The 23305-nt window shown below is 44.4% G+C and overlaps 1 protein-coding gene across 1 annotated transcript in view; it reads right to left on the bottom strand.

The window, feature by feature from the left end:
- The window catches only part of SEC24C (SEC24 homolog C, COPII coat complex component), a 2546747-nt gene that overhangs the window by 994797 nt on the left and 1528645 nt on the right, over positions 1–23305 (bottom strand). The window lies entirely within an intron of this gene.

Below are 23305 nucleotides of genomic sequence, written 5' to 3'. Positions count from 1 at the left end.
GGTTGAGTGAAAGGCTGTCCCTTGTTGAGGTGGCAAGCTTGAGCCCACCATCGAAACTCCTGTTGAAGGCAAGGAATTAGTGGTATAACTGTTTCCAAACTTTGACAGTGTTGAAACCAGACACTCTTTAGGTGCCATTGTAGTTTCCTCATATGCAGTCTGGCATATGGAATTAGTAGTATGCAAGATGCCATGTAACCCAAGGCCTGCAGAATTTTTCTTGCAGAGAGTTGGGTTCTTGTTACCATCGATTGAAAATATTGAGTCAGTTGTCCTTGCTTGTCTGACGTGAGATAAGCCATCTGGGCCGTTGTATTCAAGCTGGCACCCAGGAATATTATCTCTTGTGAGGGCACTAGTTTTGATTTTTTTGTGTTTACTGTGTACCCTAGGCAACTTAACCTTTTTACAAACGCCAGATGCTTTAGAAGAATGTCCTTGCTCTCTGCTTGACTCAGGCAGTCGTCCAGGTACAGATAAATTTGAATTCCTTTCTGTCTGCAAAATGCAATTACTGGTGCCAAGCACTTTGTGAAGACCCTGGGCGCAGTAGATAAGCCAAAGGGCAGTGCAGAGAATTGGTAGTGCACTGAACCAGCTATGAATCTGAGGTATCTTCTGCAGTTTTGTCTGATAGGGACATGGAGGTATGCCTCCTTGAGGTCCAAGGTTACGAGCCAAGCTTTCTTGCCCAGCATGGGAAGAAGCTGCTGTAGTGTCAACATTTTGAATTTAGGAACATCCAGGTAAGTGTTTAGAGAAGAAAGATCCAGAATGGGCCTCCAGGTTTTGTCCTTTCTGGGAACCAGAAAGAGTCTTGAGTAAAATCCTTGTCCTTGCTCCTGTGGTGGCACCTTTTGAATAGCTATCATGTCTATGAGTGCTGTAATTTGTTTTTGAGCCTCTGCCCATTGATTTGTTGGCAGATTTGGCATTCCTTTTAACCTTGGCAGAGTGTGAAAGTGGAACCTGTAACCTTGAGATACAATGTTGAGAACCCATTTGTCTTTGGTGATCATATGCCAATTGTGATAGAAAAGTGCCAGTTTTCCTCCCAAGGGGGCTGCCAAGAGAGAACTGTTTGGCAGCTGTAGTGGGAAGCCATTGGGGCTGTTTTTTATATGGTTGGGGCCTGTCTTCCCCTTCTTTCTGGCCTGATGCACCCCATTGTCGAGGCCTGTAAGGACCTTGTGGTTGACCTCTACCTCTTGGACGTCTGTATCTGCCCCTTTGAGGTTTGTCTGTAACTGGAAAGGACCAATTCTTTGTTGGCCAATTTCTGCTAAATCGAGGAGGCTGAACCTGTAAGAAATCCTTCACCGTTTGCATAGATTTTGCCTTATCCTCCATTTTCTTTAATACCTCTTCTGACTTAATTCCAAATTACACATCCTGCTGCAAAGGTGCATCCAATAGTTTTGCTTTAACATGATCTGGTAACGCATGTTCTTTTAACCAAGCATTTCTTCTAATGACAGAACCTGTAACTGCTGCTCTACAAGAGGCCTCTAAAGAATCAAAACCACATTCGCAAAGTATGTTTTCCCACTTGTTCAGCTGCATGCAATAAATCCTGCATTTCCTTAAAATTAGGAGGATCTGATTCTGGAAGCATTTTTTGTTTCAACTGAGACATCAAAAATTGCTGATATTTTAGCATGTGAAACTGGCAATTTAAGGCCCTCATTGCTAAAGTTGCAGATGTAAATACTTTCTTCCCCCATCTGTCTAATGCTCTGGAATCTCTGTCAGAGGGGACTGGATTCTTTGCTGATGAAGCCTTAACCCCTTTGGGTCCCTGAGGAATAGTTTCAGGGTCAGCAACAGGGCTTTTATAAAGAAATGTGCGAGAGTCAGGGACTCTGTAGTATCTGTCAGGCTTAACTGGGGCTGGAGGTAAAGAATCAGGATTTAAGCTGGATTCAGTATACACATCATCCACAATATCTAACACTGGCGGAATAGCAAGGGGTCTGTGTTGAGGTAATAAAAGGAAGTCTCTGAGCCTTTTCTTGGATTCAGAGTAATCCTGGCCTTCCCAATGGAAATGCTCCCTCATGGTATGTAAGGTTTCCCCAAAGGAGTAGTCCGAAGGCGGAGAGGCTGAAGGTATTGATTCCTCAGCATCAGAATCCTCATAAGGGGGTAAGGAGTATCCTAGGTCTGAGGATGAATCTGAAGAGATGGATACCTGGTCGGATGAGTCATAGTCTGCATCCTGTCTAGGCCTTTTAACAGGAGGGGGATGTGACCCCCTGATCAGAGTGATTAGGTCTTCGGCCATTTTGAGCATTTGTTTCTTAGGCATGGAGGCCTGTCCTGGAGAATTCTGTATTTGTTTCTTTGTTTTTAAAGGCGGTTTAGACTTGGCAGAAGATTTAATCATTAACTGAGTAGATCTGAAAACACCCTCTGAAGCTACGGGTTGTTCAGCTACTCCGGATCCCTCTGTAGGATTAGTTTCGGTAGGCTGAAAATCTTGTGCGTCCGAAGGCCCAGCCATCTCCACGTGGGAGTCAGAGGCAGCCTGTGGTTTTAAAGAAGCGGTCGTCAGGGGCTGCGAAGGTGCCTTGCTGAAAACCGGAGAACCGGCGACTGGCCTAGAAGAAGCTTTGTAGTCAGTTTTGGGCCTCAGATGCCTATCCTTGTCTTTGCGCTTTTTATGTATGCCGGTCGTCAGAAGTTCCGACGGCATGGTGTAATTGAATTTTCTGCCAAAATAATGTCGGGCAAAATCAAACCGACGTTTAATACTGCGCTTGTTAAACCTAGCACAAAACCGACAACCAGTGACGTCGTGGTCTGGGCCTAGGCATGGGATACAATAAGAATGGAAATCCTTATGAGGTATTTGCTTCCCACAAGAAATACAGTTATTATCTTTTACTGACATCGGTCTGAGGCAAGAAAAAATTTTCCCCAACGGGGTACTTAGCTTTGTAGAAGACTTCGGTTCTGGATTCGGAATGAAAATCTCAGGAGTAGGCCGACTGGCACTTGCGAACTGCTTTTGCTTCGGGCACCGAGCGGCAAGAAAGACTGAAGAAAATGGCGTCGGCTGCATCTTGTATACCCCTGTCGCACTGACGTCAGGGAGGAGGCGTCAGCAACCGACGCCAGACCAAGACTTTGGAACTCAGGCCGACTGGGGAACCACCTGACGGCAGGATAACCCAAGTGTAATGACTGCAGCAGTGTAACACGATGAACATCCATAGTTGTCCTTCTCTTCCATGTTGCAGTATTCTTCACCTTAGGGAGTTGCTGCCTGCAGGACTGGACATCCGGCCAGTATACCAAAGTCTTGAATGCAGGGGTACATGTGATGTTGCATGTAAGAACCATGAACTGACCCCGGCTATATCTGTAACGTCTGCACTTACACAAGTCAGAACTGGCTGCCGCATAAAAAGAGCCGCTCAGGAATAAGAGTAGTGAGGAAGTATGAAATCCCTCCCAGACACAAGGTCAGTAGTCAGGGGAAGGGCCCAGATATAATATGGTCAAAGATAAGGTAGTAGGTACTGCATCATGGAAGAGAAGGACGTCTTTGGTTATTGTAAGTTCTTGCACAACTATTCTATGTCCATCTGTTCTCATGTTGTAGTATTCTTCACCTTAGGGAGAGTACCAAAGCTCTCTAGGTAGTAATGCGGGTGGCAGAAAGGGGTGCAGATTCTATGATACCCTGCAGAAAAGACCTAGCAAAGCCTGCTCTAGCCCTGGAGATGGAAACCAATTTGTAACGCTTGGTGAAGATATTTACCAAGGACCAAGTTGCTGCCTCCAGAAGAGACAAATAATCAAAAAAAGGCTGCTGAAGAGGAAACATTTCTGGTGGAATGGGCTTTGACAAAGGAATTCAGTTGTTTTCTATGAAAGGAATAGCAAAATGCAATTGCCTTAGAAATCCAAGAGGCAACTGTCTGTTTTGCCATGGCCTTGCCTAGGGCCCTAGGGTGAAAGGAGACAAAGTTGATCAGTCTCTCTGATGGATTTGGTCTTGTCCAAGTAGAACCTCAGTTGCCTATGAACATCCAAGGAGTGCAAGGCCCTTTTTGAGGAGTTCTGTGGCTAAGGACAGAAGACAAGCAAGTTAATGGTCTGGTTTAGGGATATCTCATTAACTACTTTTGGCATGAAGGAAGGGTTAGTCCTTAGGTAAACCTTAAGGAAGACAAGGTAGGGAGGTGAAGCCATAAGGCCGTGGATCTCAGATACACTCCTGACAGAAGTGAGGGCCACTAACAATACTGTTTTCCAGGTACAAAAAGTACAGTTTTGTACCTACCATAAATGTAGATGTTCGAGTGCTAATACAGCTGCAGTCATAACAGATGGGTCATCCTGCCGTCAGGCGGGTCCTCGGTCGGCCGAATTCCAAAGTCTAGGTCCGGTGTCGGTTGTCGTCGCTTCTTCCCTGGCGTCAGTGTGGCAGGGGTATAAAAGAACCAGCCGACGCCATCTTCTTCAGTTTTTCTTGCCCCAGATGTCAGGTGCCCCCAGAAGGAAGGCAAAACATGTAATAATGCAATGTAAAATAATCAAAAAACAGTAATTTGCAAGCAAATACACCATAACAGAATACCCCAATCAGGTTGTATGAGGAGGTGTTTGTCATAAGGCCTGTCCCAAGAGGGGATGGAGGGAGGGAAACCTGGACTGCAGCTGTATTAGCACTCGAACATCTACATTTATGGTAGGTACAAAACTGTACTATGTTCATCGTGCATACAGCTGCAGTCATAACAGATGGGTAGAATCCCAAAGCTAAAAAGGGGTGGCAGGCACTAAGTGGAACTAGGAGGAGCAAGGATGCCCTGCAACACTGCTGTGGCAAAGCCCGCTCTAGATTTAGAGTAAAGTGGAAGGTGATAGTGCTTGGAGAAAGTGTGCACAGAACTCCAAGTGGCTGCTTCCAAAATGTCCTTGGTAGGAACCCCCCTGAGGAAAGCTGCAGAGGTAGCTGTGGCCCTTGTGGAGTGAGATCTGATGCTTGTAGGCACAGTTTTTCCATGAAATGAGTAACAAAAGCGTATGCAGTGGGCTATCCATTTTGAGATTGTCTGTTTGGAGATAGCCTTTCCTTGAGCACCTGTAGCATAGGACACAAAGAGTTGCTCGGATTTTCTGAATGGCTTTGTCCTGTCCAAATAATAACGAAGTTGTCTGTGAATGTCCAAGGAATGTAGTAGTCTTTCCCCTTTGTTTTGTGGGTTAGGATAAAAGGTAGGTAAGTGGATAGTCTGATTCAAGGCTACACTGGATACTACCTTTGGCATAAAGGAAGGGTTGGTTCATACAGAAACTCTGTCCTGATAGAAAATGATGAAAGGTTGCACAGCCATGAGGGCCTGTAGCTCCGAAACCCTGCGTGCTGCGGTGATAGCCAGAAGGAAGGCTGTTTTCCATGACAAATATTGCAGTTCTGTTGAATCAGCTGGCTCAAATGGAGGTAGGGTCAGTTTTTCCAAAATGAAGTTGAGGTCCCAAGCAGGTACTGGTGGTTTCCTTGGGGGTTTTATATTCTTAGCCCCTCTGAGGAACTGTCTTAAGAGAGGATGAGAGAATAAGGGAGGATCTGTGTTGTATTGTGCAGAAATGGCTGAAGCATGGATCTTGATGGAGGAGAAGGAAAGTCCACTGTTTAACATCTCAGCTAGGTACTGTAATATTTGAGGTAAATTTAGTACCCAAGGATTCTGGCCCTTTTTCTGATTCCAGGCACAAAACCGTTTCCATTTGGCGGAGTAGGCTTTTTTAGTAGAAGGTCTTCTGGCCTCCAAGATGACATCCTGCACCTACTTGGAGAGGAGGGTCTGTTGGGAAATCAAGGAATCCTCCAAGCGGCTAGATTGAGGGTTTTCAGCTGACTGTGAAGAGTTTTGAAGTTGTGCTGGGACAACAGAAGAGGCACTAGAGGAAGGATCCATGGTGGGGATTGCATCAGGCTCTTCAGGAGTGGATACCAGTGTTGTCTTGGCCAATCTGGAGCAATGAGAATCATGTTTGGCTTCTCTGCTCTGGCTTTTAATAGAACTTTGGGCAGCAGAGGAAGAGGTGGAAAGGCATAGACTGTCAATGTTGTCCAATTGAAAGAAAGTGCGTCCACTTTCCAGGCCTGTGGATGATAGGTCCTTGAGCAAAATTTTTTCAGTTGGTAATTTCTGTGGGTAGCAAAGAGATCTATGTCTGGCTGTCCCCATGCCTGAATTATCTTTGCGAAAACTTGAGGATGCAACTTCCATTCGTGTGGATCTGTCATGTTTCTGCTTAGGTTGTCTGCCAGTGTGTTTTCCTTCCCAGGCAGGAATTGTGCTTGAAGTTGGATTTGCAATTCCAGAGCCGTGTTCCAAAGGGACATGGCTAGTCTGCACAGTGGGTATGAATGAGTTCCTCCCTGTTTGTTTATGTACCACATCATTGTGGTGTTGTCTGTCCTCATCAATAGCTGGCCTGGATGCAGTAGGTCTTTGAAGGCCATAATAGCATTTTGTACTGCTAGCATTTCCTTTTGATTGATGTGCAGGTGCTTCTCTTTTTGGGACCATTTGCCCTGAATGCACTGATCTGTCATGTGCGCCCCCCAGGCGTAGTCCGAGGCGTCTGTTGTGATGATTTGATTTGCTTGAGGCATGCAGAAGGGGAGACCTATGTTTCTTTGGCATGCTTGAGCCCACCACAGAAATTCCTTTTGAAGACATGGAATGAGTGGCATAATTGTTTCCAAACTGTGGCTGTGTTGAGACCATAAGTTTTTTAGGTACCATTGAAGTTTCCTCATATGCAGCTTTGCACATGGGATCAGCAGGATGCAAGATGCCATGAATCCCAGAGCCTGCAGGACTTTCCCTGCAGTCAGCCTGGTGAAGGTTGCCATTTTGCTGAAGTATTGAGATAGTTGCCCTTGCTTCTCTGGCGTGAGGTAGGCCATCTGGGTGTTTGTATTCAAGCTGGCACCCAGGAAAATTATTGTTTGAGAGGGTATTAGTTTTGATTTCTTTTTGTTGACTGTGTATCCTTTGAAAATAATGCCAGTTTTCCGCCTAAAGGTGCTGCCATTAAAGCTTTGCTTGGCATGCAAAGGGGAAAGTCATTGTGTCTGCTTTCTGAATGACTGTGATCTATCTTCTCCACCTCTTGGTGTAGGTGCTTGCCATTGTCCGGCTCAAAATGATCCTTGAGATTGCCCTCTACCCCTCGGGCGCCTGTATCTGCCTCTTTGAGGTCTGTCCGTGGCTGGAAAGGACCAATTTTTTGAAGGCCAGTTTCTGCTGAAACGTGGAGGTTGTACCTGTAGGAAATCTTTCACTGTTTGCATTGATCTTGTCTTTTCCTCCATTTTCTTTAGTACCTCCTCAGCTTTAACACCAAACAATACAGCGTTTTGAAGAGGTGCATCTAGTAATTTAGCTTTGACATGATCTGGTAAGGTTTGCTCTTTGAGCCAAGCATGTCTATGTATGACAGACCCTGTAACAGCAGCTCTACATGAGGCCTCTAAAGCATCAAAACCACACTGCAAGGTATGTTTACCCACTTGCTCTGCACTATGCAACAAATCCTGCAACTCCTTTAAATCTGGTTGCTCAGGTTGTGTCATTTTGCTTTTCAACTGAGATAACAAAAACTGTTGATACTTTAACATGGAATTATTGACAGTTTAATGCCCTCATGGTTATAGTGGCCGAGGTGTACACCTTTTTCCCCCACCTTTCTAAAGCTCTGGAATCTCTCTCTGAAGGTAATGGGTTTTTGGCAGTAGAAGCCTTAATTCCCTTGGGACTCTGTGAAATAGTTTCTGGGTCAGCAGCATGGCTTTTGTATAGGAATTGGTGTGAATCAGGAACCCGGTAATACCGGTCAGGTTTAACAGGAGCTGGAGGCAAAGAATTTGGGTTGAGGCTGGCTTCTGTGTACACATCATCTAATATATCCAAGACAGGAGGGATAGCCAGAGGCCTGTGCTGGGGAAGGAAGAGAAAATCCCTGAGCCTTTTCTTGGAATCTGAGTAATCTTGGCCTTCCCAGTGAAAGTGTTCCCTCAAGGTATGTAGGGTTTCCCCAAAAGAATAGTCCTCGGGGGGGGGGGGCCGAGGGAATGGACTCCTCAACATCAGAGTCTTCAAAAGGGGAATATGAATATTCCTGGTCCTCAGAATGTTCTGAGGTAATAGAGGCTTGATCTGAGGAAGGGTAGTCTCTTCCTCCAATCTGGGCCTTTTGTCCGAGGGGGGTTGAGAACCCCTGATAGGAGTAATCAAATCCTCAGCCATTTTGAGCATCTGTTTTTTAGGCATGGGGCCTCGAGAGGGGCTCTGTGGGCCTTGTCTTTTAGTTTTCATGGCTGCTTTAGATTTTGTGAAAGCCTTAATGGAAAAGGAGGAAGGCCTGAAGACACCTTGAGAAGTGGCAGGCCTGTCTAAACTCTGAGTTTCCCCGCCAAGAGTGGCGTCGGTATCTGTAGTCGGAATGGGGACCGAGGAGCCTGCGACCTCGGGCACAGAAGACACCGTTAAAGAAGCGTCATCGGTACTCAGGGGCTGCGTAGGCGCCTTGCTGAGAACCAGAGCACCGGTAGTCGGCTTTAGCGTGGTGTCGGTAGAAGTCGTGGACCTTGTATGTCGGTCCTTATCTTTGCGTCTTTTACTCAAAACTGGAGTCGGTGTATCCGACGACATAATGTAATTAAATTTCTTACCAAAATAGTGTTGGGTGAACTCCGCCCGATGCTTAATAGTACGTTTGTTGAATCTAGCACAAAAACGGCAGGCCGAGACGTCGTGGTCTGGGCCTAAGCAAGGAATACAGAAAGAATGGAAATCCTTATGCGGTATTTGCTTCCCACATGAAATGCAATTATTAACTTTGTCTGACATCGGTCTGAGGCAAGAAAAGTTTCCCCAACGGGGTACTTAGCTTTCAAGAAGGCTTCGACTGAAATATTTTAGAAAATCTCAGGAGCTGGCCGACCGGCACTTGCGAACTGCTTCTGCTTCGGGCACCGCGCGGCAAGAAAGACTGAAGAAGATGGCGTTGGCTGGTTCTTTTATACCCCTGCCACACTGACGTCAGGGAAGAAGCGATGACAACCGACGCCGGACCTAGACTTTGGAATTCGGCCGACCGAGGACCCGCCTGACGGCAGGATAACCCATCTGTTATGACTGCAGCTGTATGCACGATGAACATCTTGAGAGGAAGAATGGGCCGGCTCAAATGGAGCTAGTGTAAGTTTTTCCAGCACAAAGTTAAGGTCTCAAGGTGGGAGAATGGGCTTATGAGGAGGCCTAATATGAAGGACCCCTTTCAAAAATAGCTTGATATCTAGCCGGGAAGCCAGAGGTGGAGTCAGGGGAGGCAAGCAGAAATGGCAGAGAGATGCACTTTCACTGAAGAATAAGTCAACCTTGAATGCAGTAATTCACACAGGTAAGAGAGGACTAGTGGAACAGAAGCTTGAGATGGGTCCTGTTTACTCTTACAGCACCAATTGGAGAATCTTTTCTATTTGAATAAATAGTTTCTCCTAGTACTTGGTGTTCTGGCCTCTTGCGTAACATTGAGTATGTCCACTGAATATAGGTGCCTACAGGAGATCAAAACTCTATCACCCAGACACTCAGATTAAGGTTGAAGCGGTGAGGTAACCTGTGGTGATGGCACTGGGCTAGATGAAAAAGTAGGGGAAACCAATGCTGTCTTGGCCAGAAGGGAGTCACCAACAGGATTTTTGGTTTGTCCTTCTGAACTTTCAGGAGGACTTTGTGAATACAAGGAAATGAGGGAAGGAATAAAGGAACATTCCCTCCCATGAGAAAGAGAAGGTGTCCACCCAATAGGCTTGTGGATGGGGAAGCCTTGTGCAAAAAGGGGGCATCTGTCTTTTCTGGGAGGAGGCAAACAGATCTGCCTGAGGAGTATCCCACCTGTGAATTAGTTCCAGAAACACCTCCTTGTGAAGCATCCATTCATGGGAGGGTGTTAAGGTCCTGCCAAGGGTATCTGCCATCACGTTGTCTTCTGATGGGATGTAAACTGCCTGCAAATGAATCTGTAGTGGTGTTGTCAGGAACCAGATTTGAACTGCCAGACTGCAAAGAGGGTAAGGATTTCGTTCCTCCCTGTTTATGTACCATGCGACTGTCATGTTGTCTGTGACCACCTTCAATGTGACTGGTAAAATAATTTCCTGAAAGGCTTGTATTGCCAAGTAAAGGACCCTTAGTTCTTTTAGACTGATATGGTTCTCTCTCTCTGGAATGGACCATTCTCCTTGCACCTTGTGCTGGATTTTGGTACTGTGAAGGAGAGCCCCCCCCCCCCCCATCTTGGATCTGATGCATCTGTGTAAAGATGCTATTTGGGTGAAGGAATCTCTAAGTTTGCACCCCACCCCAGGACTGTGGGTGATGGCTGCGATCCACCAGCTGAGTTCCCTTTTTAAACAGGGCAGAAGATGAAGACTTGTTTCCAGGGGATGGACATGTTGGTTCCAAGAATTTCTCAACTCCCACTGAAACTTCCTCATGTGCATCCTGGCTAAAGGGATTATGGGGATTAAGGAAGCAATGAAACCCAGGATTCTCAGGAATTCACTGGCTGAGATGGATGGTAGAGGTAGGAGGGTTTGGAAAATCTGAGTGAGAAATTCCCCTTTCTGGGTTGGGACAAAAGTTGACATCAAGTCTGCCCTTATCCTGTACCCCAGGAAAACAAGATCTAGTGAGGGAGTCATTTGGGACTTCAAGTGGTTCACAGCGAAACTTAGATTTTGCAAAATCCTGCAAACAGAGTTCAGATGTTGAGACAGAGTGAGAGGGTCCTGGTGTAGGATCAAGAGATCGTCTAAGTAAGGGTAAATTTGTATGCCCTTTAGTCTGCAGTATGCAATGACTGGGGCTAGACATTTGGTGAATACTCTTGGTGCTGTGGAGAGTCCAAAGGGCAAGGCAAAGAACTGAAAATGTGATGAACCCACTGAGAAACGAAGAAATTTCCTGTAAGTGGGATGAACAGGGAAGTGAAGGTAAGCATCTTTCAGGTCCAGGGATGCCATGAAGGCTTGCTGAGGAATAAGAGGAAGAATGTGCTGTAATGTGAGCATTTTGAAGGTAGGCACCTTGAGGAAGTGATTGAAAAGGGATAGGTCGAGGATGGGTCGCCAAGAACCATCTTTTCTTGGAACCAAAAACATCCTGGAGTAAAATCCATTGTTTATTTGATCATCAGGTACTGTTTCTATAGTGCTCTGGGAGAGGAGTTGTCTCAGGATGGTGGAGAACAGAGGAAGCTGACTGGGTGGAGGTTGTGGAATTCAATGGAATGGTGGAGATTCCCACCAAGTCATGAAGTACCCTCTCTCGATGATGGAGAGCACCCATTTGTCTGTGGCAATTTTCTGCCAGGAGGGTAGGGATAGGGTTAGGCATACGGAAAGGGGGGGTGGAGGTGGGTAAGGGAAGAGAGTCACAGCTGAGGAGCTCTATCTGGGTCTGGTTTCCTCCAAAATAATGAAGGTGATGAGGTGGATGAAGCTCTCGGAGCAGACTGTTTCCTAGGTTGTCTTCGTCCCCTGGAATGAGCAACAGAGGAATGGGAGGACTGCCTCTTAAAGCTGGGTTTTTGGGGATAGTTCCTATGGAGTCTGGGAACTGGTGACACCAGTAAATGTTTTAGATTCTGCAAGTCTTTCCCTTTTTCCAGCAGTGACTTAAGTAGTTCTGCAGAGGCAGTTCCAAAGAGTGCTAATTTATCCAAAGGAGCATCTAACAGTTTCGCTTGGACATCCAAGGGCAAAGGTTAGACTCTCAACCATGAGAACCTCCTTAACACTGAACCAGATGCAGCCAATTTGGAAGAGGAATCAACAGCATGGCAGCTGCACTTGTTTGAGTGTCTAGTCACCACAAAAATGGAAAATCTGGAGAAAACAAATCAACTAATAATCTCCACAAATCTCTAGCTAAAGGCACCTGGTCCTAATAAAGGCAGTTCCCACGGAGCTGGTTTGCCAAAAAAGTATAAAATCCACAAACTCCAAGTGGTGCTAAAATAACAAAACGGTTTTATTCACAACACTTTCCAAGTCAAAGGATTGAGTGCTTTCATATCCAATACAGGAAACTTCATCAGAATTGAATTACAGCATTTCCTATCCCACCTTTTATAGCCACAACTTGATATACATTAACATAAATTCCACAATACAAAATACAAATCATGTGTTACTTAAAATACATCAAATTTAACGCATAAAAACATATATAAACATATAATATAACCCATTGCACTTATGTATTGGTTCATTTTAAATGTATAATTTGTTTATGACCCTAATGTTATACTTCGTAATCCTACCAGGTATTATAAAGTGTTGGCCTTTAATTTTAACACAGGGGTGAGGGAAATACAGTCATTTAGACCTGGGTGTACACATGCATCGAGGAGCAGTTGCCATGTCAGCTTCCTAAATTCCAGCCTCGTCCCCCAATCTCCACCCCTGTCTAATATTTTGACCTTTTCCACAACCCAGAATTTAAAGTCAGCTTTACTGCATCTCTACATGTGTCTATATAAGGCAATGGTGTCCTTTTTCAGTGTAATCTTGTGCATATGTTCATACAGTCATTGTTTAAGGGTTCGCACTGTCTTCCCTATGTAATACGCCCAACAAAATGCTAATGACTTTAGATTAACACTTGAGAACATGGAATTGGTATTAAAAGTAATTTTATTTATTTTCAAAGGGACTATTACCATCAGCTTGATGGTTTGGCCATGGGCACATCCTGCGGACTAATTTTCGCCAATATGGTGATGTTACATTGGGAAAAGAACTTTATATTTGGGTCATCATTTAAGGAATACATAAAAACATATTCTAGATTTTTCAATGACATTTATAGTCTGGCAAGGGCCACACAAGTTTATTACCCCCTTTATCAAATACATTAATAATACCGCAGGGTTTTTGAAATTTACACATGAAATTTAAAACACAGAGGTTCATTATTTGTACAAAAGTATTAAAAAAGATAGAGTAAATAGGAAGTATGTATCCCAAGTATAGAGAAAAGAATGTTTTTCCAACTGCTATCTTCACTATGAGATAACCACCCACTGATACAAAAGAACATCATCATAAAGGGATAAATGACAAGAGCTGCCCGGATGACATCTAACAAGGAAGATCTAGTAGATGAATTGGAATTTACTGAGAAGTTATTTCATGACAGGGGATACCCCGACCTTTTGATAAGAGACACATTAACAAGTATTGGGAACTGTTTAAGAGTATGCCCAATAGGTTGAAGGTTTTCAAAAAGCTATTGAAGTTCAGTTTTAGGAGAAACTTGAACCTAAAAGAGATTTTTGAAAGAGGACAACCAAAAAGATTGGGAATGGAGTTAACAACTGGGGGGACATATAAATGTGGTAGATGCCCCCAGTGCCCATTTATAGCCAATACTGGTGAATTATGGCTGCCAGCCATACATTACAGACTAAGTGCACATGAACACTACAACTGCTCAACCAAGGGTGTGGTATACATAGCATACTGCACCTTTTGTTGGCCATTTTACATGAACATATGTATGAGATTATACAGAAAAAGGACACCAATGCCTTATACAGACACATGTTGAGATACAATAAAGCCGACTTTAAAGTCTGGGTTGTGGAAAAGGTCAAAATATTAGACAGAGGTGGGGATTGGGGGACGAGGCTGGAATTTAGGGAGTTGATATGGCTACTATGCCTCAATGCATGTGTACACCCAGGTCTAAATGACCATATTTCCCTCACCCCTGTATTAAAATTAAAGGCCAACACTTTATAATACCTGGTATGGCTACAAAGCATAATGACAGGGTCATAAAACAAATTATAAATTTAAAATGAACCAATACATAAAAGCAATGGATTATATATTTACATATGTTAAATTTTATGTATTTTAAGTAAAACTGTATTTTGTATTGTGGAATTTATGTTAATCAATGTATATCAAGTTGTGGCTATAAAAGGTGGGATAGGAAGTGCTGTAATTCAATTCTGATGAAGTTTCCTGTATTGGATACGAAAGCGCTCAATCCTTTGACTTGGAAAGTGTTGTGAATAAAACTGCCTTGTTATTTTAGTACCACTTGGAGTTTGTAGATTTTATACCTTTTTGGCAAACCAGCTCCCTGGGGAACTGCCTTTATTGGGACCGGGTGCTTTTGAGTGTCTAGTCACCTGGGATATTGTGTCCAGAAGGGTGTCTAGCTGAGCCTTGACTGGTAAGTCAGGCATGTCAGACAGCAGTGTAGAGGCCTTGGTCAGGGAGTCCAGAGCAAATCTGGCCATATGAGTTTGATAATTAATTGCTCATATGGCCAAGGTCAAAGTATACATCTGCTTCCCTAACCTATCCATAAATTTACTATTCTTATCAGTGGGAAAAAGGGAAGAAGAAGGTAGCTGTCTAGAAGACTTGTCAGCTGAAACTACAACAACAGCAGGATCTGATGGAGGATTCTTAAAAAGATACTGCTCCTTTGCATATACTTTGTAAAATCTGTCTGGTCTTTGTTAGCAGGAGGCTGTGACTCTGGGCTGTGAGAAGCAGCTAAGAAGGCATCCTGGAAGGCTGGTAGTAAAGGGACTGCAGATGGTGAAGGCTGCTCCATCTGCAGGAGTTCAAAATATCTTTTCTTGGTCTCAAACATCTTAGACCTCCCATTTGAAATGCTGCCTAAGCAGGGAAATAGCATCCCCAAAAGAGAAATCTTCTCCTGGGGGGGTTAGAAGTTAGGGTCTTTTCATCATCAGGTGTAGCAAAATCCTTAGGGGATTCAATCTGGGAGCAATATGTCAGGGATTCATCTGAGGAGGAAGAGTCTTCCTCAGATTCTTCCTGTGAAACAAGTGGTGGACCTGACTGGGGGGAATCTGGGTCTGGAGTACCTGAAAGGCCTTGAATAAGGACTGGGTAAAGGTCTCCCCAGCTGGAGTAGGATCTTTAGCCCTATGTTTTTCCTTCCGTTTCCTTTTTAGAGAAATGGAAGGACCAGGAACAGTAGAAGGCCTGGGCACTGACATTGGGATAGATGGCAAGGCAGTAGAAGGTCTATCCGATGCCATGAGTTGTGGTTCCCTCTCACCATCAGCAGCTGACGGTAGTAAAGCCTCAGTGGACGTACTCTGGATACCCGCTGTACCGGCTTCCATTTCAGTTCCCAGTAACAGGGTAGTATTCGAAGTCCAGAGAGATCCCGGGCTAACACTCGCCTCGAGGCTTTCACCGGATTCATGAGGCGCAGCTTGGATCTCAGGCCTAAATTTTTTAGCGTTCTTCCTTGGCGGATTGTCGGAGGTGCCCGCTCCGCCTTCTATCTCAGATGTCAAGCATCAAACTTGCTGATTCTCCCAGTACAGATTTTAGGCCGACAAACAGTTTCTAAGGGTTTTAGGGAGACCGTATTGGCAGATATCACAGGACTTGTGGTCGTGACCTGCCTCAAAACAAAAATAAACACGGATCATGTGTATCCTTATGTGGAATTGGTCTTCCACAAATGCACTTTCCCTTTCTAGATGACATGCATCTGAAACAGGTAAAGAAACGAGCAAAAAACCCACAAGATTACTTATTTGAATGCGGACAGCCATGAGTGATTGTTGAAAACAGATGGTCGAAGTCAAACAAATGCCGGATTACTGGAGCTGGCGATGGGATGTCTGAAACACAGTGTGACAGAAAAGTTCTGAATTGGGTACATGCAGACATCACAGATACAGCCGGTGTCAGTTTATGGCTCTTACATGCAACATCGCATGTACTCCTGCATTCAAGACTTTGGTATACTGACCGGATGTCTAGTGCTGCAGGCAGCAACTCACTAAGGTGAAGAATACTGCAACAGGAGAAGGACATAGTAAGTTTTGAAAAAAAATTATGTAATGACAACCCCCAAAATATCTAGTCCCAGCCCCTAACTTTAATTTTTTGACAGAAATGTAAAACTTTTAAAAAGTATTTCCCTACAGGGAATGCGGACTAAAAATGCAGCTTAAAAATTTTACTATAGGTACAACTATTAAAACACCAGCCCTAATCCTTAACAAGAATTTCTGACAGAAAACACGAACTTTTATTCACAAAAATTAGTAAAATGGAAGCTATTCCCCAACACGGTACCTATCTGCCCAACCTTGGACAAGAGCCAACTGATCAATAATTACTTGAAGCAGACAAGAAAGTGTATAATTCTGCAAGAAATTTCTTTAGGTTCAGTATCCTAACCACTGGTTTATATTGCTGTCCTCAAGCTGTAAGGGCATGTGAAAGATGTCCTTACACTTTTTAAGCTGGCCAGTTCTTATATCCTTGGCAGGATAGAAGCCGTATAACTTGGGCTACTGTAACAGTGATACAAGGATGATCAGCAGCCACTGGTTTTAGCAAAAAGGAATTGCTTATACAAAAGAAAGGGACCACCAGAAGTCAATTTTACAAGGCTTAGCCAACACAATCAAAACCTTGGTGAAGACAGTACGTCCTAAGGATAAATGGCAACTACTTTGTACCGGAAGTCAGGCATCCCTCCAAAACAAACTGGAGACGACTCTACTGTGGATGCTGAATGTGAACATGCCAAATGCCAATTGTCACTTCCAATGATGCCATCCATATGCGCTGTGGAAATATGGAACTGCAAACTGAAGGGTTATTATCTGGAACTGAAGGTACCAGATTTGCTGGATGAAGACTTTGATGTCAAATTGGGATAAAAACTATCCAAACCACAGCAAGATCAGAGAGCAATGGGAGTAAAACCCCACATACCTTCCAACCTTGTGACAGCATCTCCAGCACCTCTGAAAAAGAGTAATAGTCTGTCCAAACAGTTTCACTGTAGAATACTAATCTACCAATGAAGCACTTTCTGGGGTAGGAATGATTAGTTCCATGGCAAATTCAAATGTAACTATGTCTAAGAGTCACTTGTCCATTGTCATGTTTCTCTAAGCTGAGGTGAACTTAAAGACTCCTTTCCCACCCTGGGGCTTGGATGGCTGAAGATCATATTCTCCAAGAAGTGGGCATCGGGGATATTGCCCTCAAGTTACTTAAGGAAGGTCAACCCAAAAATGTCATTTTATGGAGGCAAATGAGTGAGCTTTGTGGCTCCAGATAATCATTAGTGCAACTAAAACTGTAACAGAAAAGTACAGTTGTGTGCCTACCATAAATGTAGATGTTCGAGTGTATTCACTGTTGCAGTCATTACAATTGGGTTATCCTGCTGGCAGGCTACCCGCAGTTGGCCCTTGTTCCAAAGTCTAGGTCCGGCGTCGGTTGTTGTCGCCTCCTCCCTGACGTCAGTGCGCCAGGGGTATAAAAGATGCAGCCGACGCCATTTTCTTCAGTTTTTCTTGCCCCAGATGTCAGGTGCCCCTAAAATGGTATGCTAAATTATGCCAATAAGCATGCATACACAAAAAACAACTTTTCCTTCATCTACATGCAAATACACCACATAGGTTGTATAGAATAGAGAAGTACAGATAAGTCCCAGCAAGGAAAAAGGGGGATGGTGGGAGGGTAACCTGGACTGCAACAGTGAATACATTCGAACATCTACATTTATGGTAGGTACACAACTGTACTATGTTCATCGTGTTTCACTGTTGCAGTCATTACAATTGGGTTGAATCCCAAAGCTACGGTTGGGAGGCTGGTGCTAAATAGGATTAGGAGAGGCTATCAGGCCCTGCAGAACTGCAGTGGCAAAGCCTGCCCTGGATTTAGAGTAGAGAGGTAAGTGATAGTGCTTTATAAAAGTATGCACTGAACTCCATGTTGCAGCCTCTAAGATGTCTTTGGTTGGTGGTACTCTGAGGAAGGCTGCTGAAGTGGCTGCTGCTCTGGTTGAATGAGGCCTAATGCCCTTAAGCACTGATTTGCCATGCTGTGAATAGCAGAAACGAATGCAGTGACCTATCCACTTTAAAATAGTCTGCTTTGAGATAGGCTTTCCTTGTGATCCTGCAGCATATGCCACTAGAAGTTGTTCCGTCTTTCGGAAAGCTTTGGTTCTGTCTAAGTAAAAGCATAGCTGCCTGTGAATGTTCAAAGAATGCAGAAGTCTCTCACCCTTATTCTGTGGGTTTGGATAAAAGGTAGGCAAATGAATTGTTTGGTTAAGGGCCACATTGGACACTACCTTAGGCATAAATGTAGGGTTTGTGCTCAGAGAAACCCTGTCAGGATGGAAAATGATAAAAGGTTCCACAGCCATGAGTGCCTGTAACTCTGAGACTTGTCTAGCAGAGGTTATTGCTAGGAGCAGAGCTGTTTTCCAGGATAAGAATTTTATATCAGCTGCAGAGGCTGGCTCAAACGGAGGCAGTGTGAGTTTTTCCAAGACATAACTGAGGTCCCATGCAGGTATTGGTGCTCTCCTTGGAGGTCTTATGTTTTTTGACCCCTCTGAGGTACTGCCTTAGCAATGGATGAGAAAAAATTGGTGGTTCTGTATTGTAATGAGCTGAAATGGCAGAGGCATGAATTTTAATTGATGAAAAGGAAAGGCCTTTATCCAGCATCTCAGTTAAGTATTGCAAAATCTGAGGAATATTTGGAACAATCGTGTCAATACCTTGTGCCTGATTCCAAGCACAGAATCTCTTCCATTTTTCTGCATAAGATTTTCTGGTGCTAGGCCTCCTGGCCTCCAAAATAACATCCATCATTGCTTTAGAGAGAGGAGTGTCTTGAATGGCTACATTATCCGCCATGCTGCCAGGTTTAAGGTCCTGAGTTGGCTGCGTAGTATCTGACTTTCTTGTTGGGTCAGTAAGTGAGGAATTTGAGGTAATGTCCAAGCTGGGCATTGAGACAAGCTCTTTAGGATTGGGTACCAGTGCTGGCGGGGCCAGTCTGGGGCAATCAGTATCATTTTTGGCTTCTCTTGTCTGACCTTGAGGAGTACCTTGGGGAGGAAAGGCATATACTGTTAGGTTTTTCCAGCTGAAAGATGCAGCATCGACTTTCCATGCTTCCTTGTGATAAGTCCTGGTGCAGAATCTCTGTAGTTGGCAGTTGTAAGAGGAGGCAAATAGGTCTATGTCCGGCCATCCCCAGTTCCTTGTTATCATGCTGAAGACTTGTGGATACAATTTCCACACATGGGATCCCTTAGGTTTCTGCTTAGTTCGTCTGCTAGAGTATTTATCCTTCCTGGCAGGAATTGTGCTTGCAGATGTACCTGGTAAGTCAATGCTGTGTCCCACAAGTTCATGGCTAGTCTGCAGAGGGGGTAGGAATGTGTGCCCCCCTGCTTGTTTATGTTCCACATGACTGTAGTATTGTCCGTCTTTATCAGTAGTTGTCCTGGATGAAGTAGATCCTTGAAGGCTGTCAGGGCATTTTGCACAGCTAGCATCTCTTTTTGATATGTAGATGTATTTGACTTGCGGACCATGTGCCCTGAATACATCTTCCTGCCATGTGGGCCCCCAGGCATAATCTGATGCATCTGTTGTCAATGTCTGCCTGGCTGTGGGTAAGGTGAATGGCTGTCCCGTGTTGTGGTCACAGGCTTTTGCCCACCATCGAAACTCCTGTTGCAGGCAGGGAATGAGGGTAATTATTGTTTCCAGGCTGTGGCAATGTTGAGTCCAAACACTTTTTAGATACCATTGAAGTTTCCTCATATGCAGTCTTGCATATGGAATTAACAGAATGCAGGATGCCATGAAGCCTAAAGCCTGCAGAATTTTTCTTGCAGATAACTGGGTCTTTGTTGCCAACATTTTGAAATAAGTAGTCAGTTGTCTGTGTTTGTCTGGCATGAGATAAGCCATCTGGGCAGTTGTATTTAAGCTTGCACCCAGGAATATTATCTCTTGAGAGGGTACGAGTTTTGATTTCTTTTCGTTTACTGTGTACCCTAGACCTGTTTGTAATCTTTTTACAAACGCCAGATGCTGTAGTAGAATGTCCTTGTTCTCTGCTTGAATAAGGCAGTCCAAGTAGGGATATATTTGTATTCCTCTTTGTCTGCAAAATGCAATTACTGGTGCCAGGCATTTTGTAAAGACCCTGGTCGCAGTAGATAAGCCAAAGGGCAGTGCAGAGAATTGGTACTGCATTGAGCCAGCTATAAATCTGATGTATCGTCTGCATGATTGTCTGATTGGGACATGCAGGTATGCCTCTTTTAGGTCCAAAGTCACAAGCCAAGCCTTCTTGCCCAGCATGGGCAGAAGCTGCTGCAGAGTTAACATTTTGAATTTTGGAATATCCAGGAATGTGTTTAGGATAGACAGGTCCAGTATTAGTCTCCAGGCTTTGTCCTTTCCGGGCACCAAGTATAGCCTTGAGTAAAATCCTAGTCCTTGCTCCTGCTGTGGTACTTGCTGAATGGCTCTTATGTCCATGAGGGATGAAACTTGTTTTTGTGCCTCTGCCCATTGATTGCGTGGCAGGTCTGGCATACCGTTTGGCCTTGGCAGGGTGTGAAAGTGGAACCTGTAGCCTTGTGATACGATGTTTAAGACCCATTTGTTCTGGGTGATCATGTGCCAATTTTGTGAAAAAAGTGCTAGTTTTCCCCCCAGAGGAGCTGCCAGAAGATAAGTGCTTGGTGCTGGCAGGGGAAAGTCACTGAGACTGTTTCCTGTATGGCTGTGATTTTTCCTCTCTGCTTTTGGCGGTAGAAGCACCCCACTGTTTAGGCCTGTATGAGCCTTGGGGCTGTGATCTGCCTCAGGGGCGTCTGTATCTGCCTCTTTGTGGCCTGTCTGACAATGGAAAGGACCAATTCTTTGTAGGCCAGTTCCTGCTAAATCTGGGAAGTTGTACCTGTAAGAAATCCTTGACTGTTTGCATAGATTTAGCTTTGTCCTCCATTTTCTTCAACACCTCTTCTGCTTTAACACCAAACAAGGTATCATGCTGTAATGCAGCATCTAATAGTTTTGCTTTAACATGATTGGGCAGATTCTGTTCTTTTAACCAAGCATGCCTCCTAATGACAGAACCTGTAACAGCGGCCCTGAAGGAGGCCTCTAGAGAATCAAAACCACATTGCAAAGTATGCTTTCCCACTTGTTCAGCTGCATGCAATAAATCCTGCATTTCTTTGTTTTCTGCACATTCTGAATTTGTCAACATTTTCTATTTAAGCAGTGACATAAGATATTGCTGATATTTCAGCATATGAAACGGACAATTTAAAGCTCTCACAGCCAAGGTAGCAGAAGTATAAATCTTTTTCCCCCATCTGTCCAGGGCCCTTGAATCCCCATCATAGGGGATACGGCTTTTTGCAGTGGAAGCCTTGACCCCTTTGGGACCCTGAGAGATGGTTTCTGCGTCAGCAGCAGGGTTTTTATAAAGAAATGTATGTGTATCTGTCTGGCTTAACAGGATCTGGTGGTAAAGAGTCAGAAGACATACCGGACTCTGAAAATACATCATCTATAATGTCTAAAACAGGAGGAATAGCAAGGGGCCTGTGCTGAGGTAATAAAAGGAAGTCTCTGAGCCTTTTCTTGGATTCAGAGTAATCTTGGCTCTCCCAGTGGAAATGCTCCCTCATGGTATGCAGGGTCTCCCCAAAAGAATAATCCTCAGGAGGAGAGGCTGAAGGGATAGATTCTTCAGCATCAGAATCCTCATAGGGAGGAAGAGTATATTCCTGTTCATAAGAGGAATCAGAGGAAATGGAAACCTGATCTGAAGATTCATATTCTATCTCTTGCCTAAGCCTCTTATCAGGAGGGGGGATGGGAACCCCTGATCAAAGTAATTAGGTCTTCGACCATTTTAAGCATCTGTTTTTTAGGCATGGAGGCCTGTCCAGGAGAATGCTGTACTTGTTTCTTTGTCTTTAGAGTTGCTTTAGTCTTTGCCTTTGAAGCTGAAGTTGGTTTTACATATAGCTGTGTAGGCCTTAAAACACCCTCAGAAGCAGATGCCTGCTCAGCGGCTCCGGACCCATCTGAGGGATTAGTTTCCGAGTGTCCAATACCTTGAGTTTCCAGTGGCCTAGTCGGCTCCATGTGGGAGTCGGAAGCGGCCTGTGGCTCTGAGGTAGCGGGCGTCAGGGACTGCGAAAGCGCCTCACTGAGAACCGGCGACAGGCCTAGCGGAAGACTTGTCATCTGTTTTGGACCTCGGATGCCTGTCCTTTTCTTTTTCTTTGCGCTTTTTATAAACTCCGGTAGTCGGCTGTTCCGAAGGCATTATATAATTGAATCTTCTGCCAAAGTAAAGAAATGCAAAATCGTACCGACGCTTAATAGTGCATTGGTTAAATCTAGCATAACACCGACAACTAGCAACGTCGTGGTCAGGGCCTAGGCAAGGAATACAGTAAGAATGAAAATCCTTATGAGGTATTTGCTTCCCACAAGAAATACAGTTATTAACTTTTTCTGACATCGGTCTGGAGCAAGAAAAAAGTTTCCCCAATGGGGTACCTTAGCTTTAATGAAGACTTCGGATCTGAAATTCGAATTTGAAAATCTCAGGAGTCGGCCGACCGGCACTTGCGAACTGCTTTTGCTTCAGGCACCGCGCGGCAAGAAAGACTGAAGAAAATGGCGTCAGCTGCATCTTTTATACCCCTGGCGCACTGACGTCAGGGAGGAGGCGACAGCAACCGACGCCGAACCTAGACCTTGGAACTCGGGCCGACTGCGGGTAGCCTGCCAGCAGGCTAACCCAATTGTAATGACTGCAACAGTAAAACACGATGAACATCACATGGCATCTCATAGTGGAGACAGTACACAATTTCATGACAGTCCAGCTTGTTTTAAATTAATGAAGGTTACTAAGATTAGACAGGATCACCCAACATGGTAGGTCTGGAAACCGAGAAATCTGAGATGAATAGCGGAGAGCAATAAGCACAACAGACAAAGTGGCAACATGCTGTGATATTCGTGACCCATGCTGGTCTAATGGGATTACAAAGGAGACAGCACTTGGATGCCAAGGGAGCTGGTTGTCCCACACAGGCAAGAGTTTTTTTTTTTTTCTTTTTTTTAATTCCAAGGCTGATACGGTGTTCCACTGCCCCTTTTTTCTGTCTGACCTAACGGTATTGCATCAAGGTGGGAAAATCTTCTTGTCTTTTACCTCTTGTTTCTGTAATTACAATGACCATCTGGGGATTGATGGGCTATCCATGTGTGGGCTTTAACGTGTATAAAATGCTTAAGTTACCATTAATCAAAATTGGGCAAAAGACTTTTATTCGGTATGGAGTAGTGTTAGGTGTATGTTTTGGTGCAGTGGACC

The sequence above is a fragment of the Protopterus annectens genome, chromosome 14.part0 (genome assembly GCF_019279795.1).
Source record: "Protopterus annectens isolate FY-2018-M chromosome 14.part0, PAN1.0, whole genome shotgun sequence".
Taxonomy (NCBI): domain Eukaryota; kingdom Metazoa; phylum Chordata; order Ceratodontiformes; family Protopteridae; genus Protopterus; species Protopterus annectens.
The sequence above is the reverse complement of the archived record's forward strand: the minus strand, read 5'-3'. Positions and strand labels throughout refer to the sequence as shown.